The sequence below is a fragment of the Manduca sexta genome, chromosome 6, assembly GCF_014839805.1.
Source record: "Manduca sexta isolate Smith_Timp_Sample1 chromosome 6, JHU_Msex_v1.0, whole genome shotgun sequence".
NCBI classification, from domain to species: Eukaryota; Metazoa; Arthropoda; class Insecta; order Lepidoptera; family Sphingidae; genus Manduca; species Manduca sexta.
The window spans coordinates 3005037-3013641 of NC_051120.1; the positions used below are offsets into that span (position 1 = coordinate 3005037).

Consider the following 8605-nt stretch of genomic DNA (forward strand, 5'->3'; position numbering starts at 1 on the left):
GCGTATCATTTATATAATATACAAAACATCGTTTCTGGTCAATTTTCAACTCTACTTACAAAATACGTACGTCATCTGAGGCCCTGTTTGAAAATCAGTTAGACTGATACTGCCGCATGGAGTTAAACAAGAGTTCCCATTGTTGGCACACACACACACACATCATCACGCATTTATCCCCGAAGGGGTATGCAGAGGTGCAACCAAGGCACCCACTTTTCGCCGAGTGTGTTCCGTCCCAGGATGTGATAGGGGGCGAGCCTATCGCCATATCGGGCACAAATTCCAGACTCCGGGCTATTATTGAGCAGAAAAACCCAAATATCACTTTGCCCGACCCGGGATTTGAACCCAGGACCTCAGAGCGCTGCCGTACCGCGCATGCAGTACAACTACGCCACCGAGGCAGTCATTGTTGGCACGATGGATATATTTGCGTTATTTTTCTTTATATATTTTCTTTTTCTCTCCTTTTATTGTACATTTTATACTTTTGTTGGCCCAATAATAAATCTTTTTTCCTTCGTCAAAATAAATATATTTTAAGATAGTAATGTACCAAGAAATATTATTGCCCGCGTTATTAAAAAAGTGTTGTGTCTGGGATAACCTTTATTTCGTGCATATGGGAATCCCGTCGCATAGCTCAACCATGTTAGCGTGACCTTTCTAGTATATTTACGCACGTACTTCTAGGAGGTCAAATTAGACTGTCAAAGCTCTATAGCTATAAATACATCAAACAAACTTACTATGTCAACTATTTGCCACATGCATTTTTTTTCAGAAATTTGTCCCCATAATCTACAGTAACAAATGTAGTATTAAGATTTTTAGGATCTTTAAGTACCTATAATAGAAACAAACGACTGGTATTAGATGTTAAGGTAGTTAAATCACTAGTTCAAAAATTCATAATTTTACTATGATAGAGACAGCTTGAATGCATTTAATACACAGTAAGGTCTCTACAATAAGAAAATCTTAAATTATCTGAAATTTATATTCTGATAATGATAAAATTGTCGCAAAAATGAACTTTATTGCTTAACAATCAACTTTTGACTATATTGGTTCGGCATATGACAGTCGTGCCATAATGCTGAATAGATACAATACAAAACTCAATATCAAATATAGAGAGACCAAGTTCGACGATTTGTAGAATTGTTGGTATATATATTATTGTTTTACAGACTGACCTTAAAACACAAATGAAAACGAGCTTATGTACCTTTTTTAGCTTTTATACATTAATTATCAACATGGGAATCGTTATATAGTTATATACAAAACTTATCAAGTACCCACTAGACATCTCAACTAGACGTCTATTCTCTGTCTACGACTTTTTATTGCACAACTGCTCTTGATACCTAAAAAGGTTGGTATGAAGAATAGGTCTATATTAGGATAACAAGATAAGTCGTAAGCTCTATCAAAGCTTAGTATCAGCGTGATCGTTTCTTTCTCAGAGTTTTACAGTAAAAAATGTTTTATAAAAGATCTTCTAGAATATAGAGTTTATAATTTTGTTTTTGATGTACCTACATTAACCTTAATGAAAGATATTGTGATACGTATGAAATACTTATATGTTTTAAATATGTAGAGTAAAACTAAATGAAATGATTCAGGTGCTTTTAATTTTTCTTGATATATGCTGTAATCATACTAGTACTAATAACATGACTATGACATAGAGACAGAGATATTGTTTAATACCATAGTTGCCAAAACTCATATCTTTCTATTCGAACTCTATGGTTTAAAGATATTGGGACTAGCATTGTGGTGAGATATAAATAGAGTATAGAGTCAAAACATCTTACCGCTAAAAATCCAGTACAGAAACAATCCTTTTTCCAATAATTATATACAACACGAAAATAACTACAAATCCGTTATATATACGAGTATATAGTTTATGTACAAATACACTACTTTGAGCAAATTCAATAGTTCACACCTTTTTAGTTCACACTTTTAACAAGTCAAAATTCATGCCCTTGGCATCACTGGACTAAATTGAGCAGACCTAGAGAACGATTAGCACATATCGATACACTGTGCTGTTTGTGTTGGGGAACTATTGTCACATCCTTTATATAGACACTGTTTTTTAAACACAATATCGTTTGTGCCAGTGACTTCAAAGATTAGGTCAGATCAACGCAAAAGAGGTTGAACATTCGTTCCATTTTTGAAATGGTTCGCACCGTCCAATCCGCGGGCCGTATTCGAATTCGGAACTGTGAGCGCGATTTGACAGGTCGCGTGTAGTGCGCACGCGCGTCCCGTGTGAGCGTGCTGTGCGCACGAGCATCGGCGCCACACTGCGTTCGCGCGCTTTTCGACCTGAGAAACCTTCTCTCGCAGCCTCCACATCTCGCATATATGTATTAGAACTGTCGATTCTAAGATTTTTAGAAGGATTCACGGCCGATACGTGGATCGTTCTGGAGTAACGGTCCTACGTCGTTGACGGATGTTGATGACTCGCCTCAACAGTTTTGTTTCAATTTTGACGGCAGTTACTGAGTGGTTGGTTTATTTTTTAAACCGGGATTATTCTATCGAGTTATGAATGCTCGGTTTTTATGAGCCGTGGTGAATTAGGACTGATGCTTTTTATGTTATTGAAACATATCTATCAATGAGCATAATACGTGTGAGTTAAATAGCAAAAAGGTGCTAGAAGTCTATAAACTAAAAAAATCACGAACAATGTTCCTATTCATATACAAAAAGGAAAATAAATGTTATTTTTGTAGTGATCTGAATGAATTTATTATGCTAGTATTAAGAGCTTCAAATATAAAATTATTGTTATAACTATATTGATTCGTGTTATTTTATTAATTATCCAAAAAAAACTTTTATAAATGGCTTACGCAAGTCGAAAAATAAAATGCATTCATTTAAAATATAATCGTAGTTATTACTTGATTTTTATTTGGAAAAACTTAACTTTAGTTTACTTTTATAATTCAAAATAATATACTATAATAGGTGAGACATAGAAGCATTATTCAAAGATTGAATTTGAATAGTATAATTAGAACTAATGATATGATTCATTCGTCCAACAAAAGACATCAACGCGCAATTAATTCAAATTCTTTAATGTCATAATTTTTTATCAAGGTCGTTTTATGACGGAATGACTATAATATTATTTAATTCTTATAGTTTAATTATTGTATAAAGTTCTGTTTTTTTAGAATAATCTCAAATATGTAACCAAAATACTGCCAAAAATTATAATCAAAGAAATCTTTTCCCACGGACGATCAAAAATCTTTTTCAGACCACGTGTACATTATTTCCCTGATAATAGATAGCCTTGATAATTTTACAGCAGTTGCGTCATCAGCTGTCAACGTGTTGGCAAAAAAAAATTGTGCGATAGAGACAGCAATATTCCCTCGCTTCACGCTACTGTGTCATTTCGTCTTCAAAGCGAACGGTCGTCACGGATCAACGCGAAAGCCTGCCCACATCGAAACCGGACCAACAGACTGAGTCTGTCACTTTCACTCTTACGTGTTTGTTACGGAGTTATAGGAAAGAAAGAGACGGACATACCGGCGTTTTTTCGCCGAATTGTGTTAGTTTTTTGTGAAATATAGATCAACTTTATAATAATGTGTCAACGACCCGGAGTTCCGGTAAAAAGGCAGATACTATAAGAAATGAAAAACATACCTATTTAGTTCTTTTATTACCTAACTTTTTTATATCCATGTAAGATACAAACAACTTCAAACATGCCACTTCTGTGAAAGTTAAATGTTTTTCATAAAAAGCAGTTATAAATATTTGTATTATATTAGTTTCGAAAAATAAGAATTGATATTACTAGAAATTAATGTATAAATTGGTATATTTTATTTTATTTTTCATAGAAAAAATGTAAGTAAAAGAAATTATAACTATCTTTTTTGTTCAAAAGTCTCATTAAAACTAATCTCAATTACTTTAGTATAGTATTATTTATGTTCACACAATATTCGAAGAAATAACATGAAATATTTTAAATTTCCAAACGTATACCAGGTTTATGGATATTTAAATGTTTGAAATAAGAATAATTTTTACTAGTGTAATGAATTATTAGTCGTAAATGTAATACGTTGAGTTTACGTCCTCAGTTATAATATTCGTAATACTCAATTAGAGATTTTTTTTAAATTAAACTATTTTTCGAATTTTGACGCGGTTTTTATATTGTAATATTTAAATTTCTAACATTCGCGTAAACATAATAAATCGTTATGACTTTTCTAAATCATATAATATTAAAATAAATTAATTCTTGCCTTGATGCGACATGCTTTTATATAGTTTAAAAATATTTGGTGATCCATTAAATACTTTTATAGATAAATAACATTGTATCCAGTGTAACTACTGGACATAATAAGACTTAACATCTCATTTCTCAGGATGGCAAGCGCACTGGAATACCAAAGAATACATTGTAATTTAAGGTGTTATGAAATTAAATTAAATTTCATTTCATTTCAGTTAGATGGTGTTTCTGCTGTTTATGAGCGGTCGGTCTTACCATCTGGCGAATAGCAAGCTCGTCTCGTCATTCAAACAATAAAAAAAAACTAGACAAAGTAATAGTAAAGTGTTCTAAATCATAAAAGTCGTTAATTTAACAAACTCTTATCAACATACATCGGTTAACACTAAAAAAGAAAAATAAGAGTTTAAGAGATAAAGTATTTGCGTTTCTCTCTCATCTGAAATCTTAACTACTAATGTTTTCGTTAAACACTTTGTACAGTATGTTGCTTTTGCAATACTTTATTTTCGCAATAGCTTTACAATTGTTTTATAGAAGCGATTCAGACGCTTCTTTGAGTGGCAGCATGTGGGATGCCATCTAGATGATTTGATACCCATTTCGGCGAACAGTTAGTATGGATTGTAATGTGACTTTGTCCAGGACTGGAAGGCTCAGTTAGATTTCAGGCAGGCGTCTGAAATATAAGCTGACTCAGTTCTGGAACATTTTATAAAGGAGATGTTTCGATATCAAATTAGAGTGTAATATTGGTGAATAGAAAGAAAGGAAAAGACGCAGTTTGCCAAACGTAAAACATTTAATGATAATTACTAAAACGACGAATCTTGCTGTAAAATAAAACTAGGTAGGGTCAGGAATAAGAATATAAGGTTCTGACAATTACAGCGATTGTATGAAACACATAAAATTTTATTTGATTAGTTACGATGCAGACTGTGTAGGTATATAGTCTCTAATACCACTCCATACACAATATACTTTTTACATATTTTCTAAATGAAATATAAATGTAAAATACAAATAGTTATTCAATATTAATAAAAGGTAGGTCTTAGTTATCATGCACTCAATTGTAACTAAATGTTTGAATGATATTAATTCTCTTTATGGAAAATCGTACAGCTACAATCAGATAAGCGGTTTACTCATCTCGTCATTTAGAAAATATTTTCAAATTCTTACCTCCGCCTAACTGTCACGTCATAGACGCTTAATATCATATAGAGATAATTATTTTATGGACTTTCACCTCAGTCATGTGGTTGTTTAATACATAATATATAATAGCTCTTTATGAAAATGTATTTTATGTACTCAATTATAAGACAGACATTTGCTTGATGAAGAGCTTCGACTCACTGACTGACAATAACACAATCGATACCACTCATAACCATAAAGTACAGAGCCTATTATCGCACTGTACCGCACAATTCATTCTAAAAATTCTGCTTTAAATCACATAATCACTATATTGTGTACCATGTCTATTAAAACAGAATAATGAGGCAGTTGGAAGCTTCCAAAAGGTTTTATAAAACTCACACCAAGTAACACTAGAAACCGACACATGGCTGTCAAAAATTCATATTGAATTTTAAATTCCATTATAAGATTCTGCCATAAAATTTAAATAAGAACATTCGCAATGATGATGATAATGAGTGCTTTACTTAATAATTGCTTACTAGTAAACAGGAAAGCGAAGTATATAGCTGTATTTGGACATATTAAAAATAGCAACGAAGTCAAAGAATAAAGTTTCCTTAACATGTCGAATTTATTCTAAGAAGGAAAATAAATTATGTTCTTCTAAAGAAATATACGTTTAACAATAAGTATATATAAAACCAAGTCTCTTTTTCTGTCTATATGTCATCGATTTTATCAAAATCTATTGAACGGATTTTTATGGAATTTGGTATGGAGATAGTTTAAGATTCTGGGAAGGTAATAGGCTACTTTCTATCCCTGGAAAATGTATAGCGTGAGTTTTATTCCGGAAGACAACATTCGGGCGAAGCCACAAGCCAAAGCAAGTATTTAATAAAATGTCTAAATATTTAGGCTTGGCACACGAATTACTGACATGTGGGATATGGACTCTACAATTGTTGTCCCGATTGTCGTTCCTGTCCATGCATAGATACCAAAGAGCCTCGACTAACATCTCTAGAAGCTCTCCATTGTCGTTAGGTTAAAGAACAAAAGCTAAAGGCAGTATTGCTGGACACGGCATGCATTGAGTGGAGATTGCTCACTGTGAATCTCCAACCATCGATGGTTTGGTTCCTGAGTCATTTACATTTTTGAAATAGATATAAAAATGTGAAAAAAATACTTTCAATATAAAGTAAATATTACAGTATTATTTAATTTAAGAGGAAGTGTGAAAGAATATTTTTTAACATGAAAAACGTGATTGTCGGGAACAAATCGCCGATTGCGATTAGACCGCCATTTGCACTACCAGTTTATACGTAATCTCTATTGTATATTTTCTATAAGACTTGATGTACAAGAGTTTAAATAAATAAACATTCATAGCATTTACTATTAAAGTGATTATTAAAAAAAAACATATAAATCAATAAATTTCAAACCCAACACCCTGTTAGCGGCTGACCATCGCCCGCCGTCCGAGCATTGTACCGAGCGGGGATTCTCACGCCCGTTGCCATGGCAACCGATACCCGCGCCATATCACTGCCGATATTGACCGTAATTTGTAGGTTCGTGTACTGCGGAGATTTACTGCACCCAAGATATTTCATAGTAGAGCATACTTTTATGTGTAAAGGTTACTTCTGTTAGTTGTTGGCTTTATTGCCATTGATCTGACATGTTAGATTGATAATAGCAGATTATTATCTGGAACTGTGGGATGATTATATATTATCAAATTTATTTCGGAATATTACATTGATCCAGTGGATTACAATAGTATTTTTCTAATTTATCTAAATATGTAAGGCGTCTATATTTAATATTTGAACGAAATCTAAGCTTCTTCCAAATTACGCATCTGTTAGTTGAAATCAAGTTCCCTGATGTAACTCAATTAAATTTGCACGTACGCATACCTTTACGCTTTTGGTCGCTGAGGAGGTAGACAGAGGTGAAACCAGGCACCCAATTTTTGCCAAGCGTATATTCCGTCCCGTGATGTAATAACGAGCGAGCTAATAACAATTATAGACGCAAATCCCAGATGACGAACTGATACTAAAAAAAAACAATTTCACTGCCTGATCCCCAGATCGCTCATAAGTCTCGGTTTCGAATTGGTATTCGATTCGAGCGATGTCGCGCTCGCAAGCTATACAACTGAAGGAATTAAATTAGGATTAATGTAATTTATCAATTATAATAGGATATCTCCCGGGTGATGCGGCGATGTCGATAAGGTCGATTCAATCACTGACAACGTGGTACTCATTAGACGAAAATTTTTTAAAATTATCCTTTATCATCGTCTAAAACTAAACATACTTTCGATGGAAGAAAAAAATAGTGTAAAGTTTATTAATTAAAAATAATATATAATTCAAATATTTCTTTCTTGCAGGTTATTTTTACATACATCTCACCTTTTTCCACGCTTTTGGGTTATACAGAGGTGTAACAACTACTTTATATTTTTTTCTTTTAATCATTCGTTTCGTTCGATCTTAGTTCGTCCATCGCAATTGTTTTGTAGTTCAACTCAACAACTAAGTCTCATCCAAATCCAATTTTTCAAAAGCTTAATCAGCTTAAACAGCCGCTAATTACTTTTCAAACTTAACCACCTTAATGACCACTAATTACACACTACCATAAAAAAGCACATAGCACCGTGAAATTAATTAAGTCATTACAAAAAGCCGAATTACTGGCCGCCAGTGGAGTGTGACAGTGGCGCGTTTGGAACGCCTGGCGTGCCAGAGCGGCATGCCGACGAATTGGGAAATGTAAAAAGTGGGCGTCTTAATTTTATTGGATGCCAGAATGATGGCATTAACGTTGTTTAGTGTGCCAGTTAATATTTTCATGTTAGTAAGTATAAGTATTATTCTTTATTTTGTTTCGTGTTATCAGGAAGATTAAGTATTAACTAGTCATGAATTGTTTAAGAATTAACGGGCTTTGGACCATTTTTGCTGATATATATTTAGCTCTTATCGGTCGAAATTTTTTGTGGACTTCACGTATGCATAATGCATGCATAAAGGCTGCACTATATAATGCATGTATAATGATGCCATTTTGGCGTGTTCAATAAAAAAATATTTAAACTCTTTC

At 33.2% G+C, this 8605-nt stretch overlaps 1 protein-coding gene across 1 annotated transcript in view; it reads right to left on the minus strand.

The window, feature by feature from the left end:
- Positions 1-2341, minus strand: part of LOC115452247 (neuronal PAS domain-containing protein 4) — a gene marked incomplete at its 3' end in the record, with an annotated part of 142461 nt that extends 140120 nt beyond the window's left edge. Inside the window, exon 1 of the mRNA XM_037447512.1 lies at positions 1833-2341. The remainder of the gene's footprint in view (positions 1-1832) is intronic.
- Between the last annotated feature and the right edge of the window lie 6264 nt (positions 2342-8605).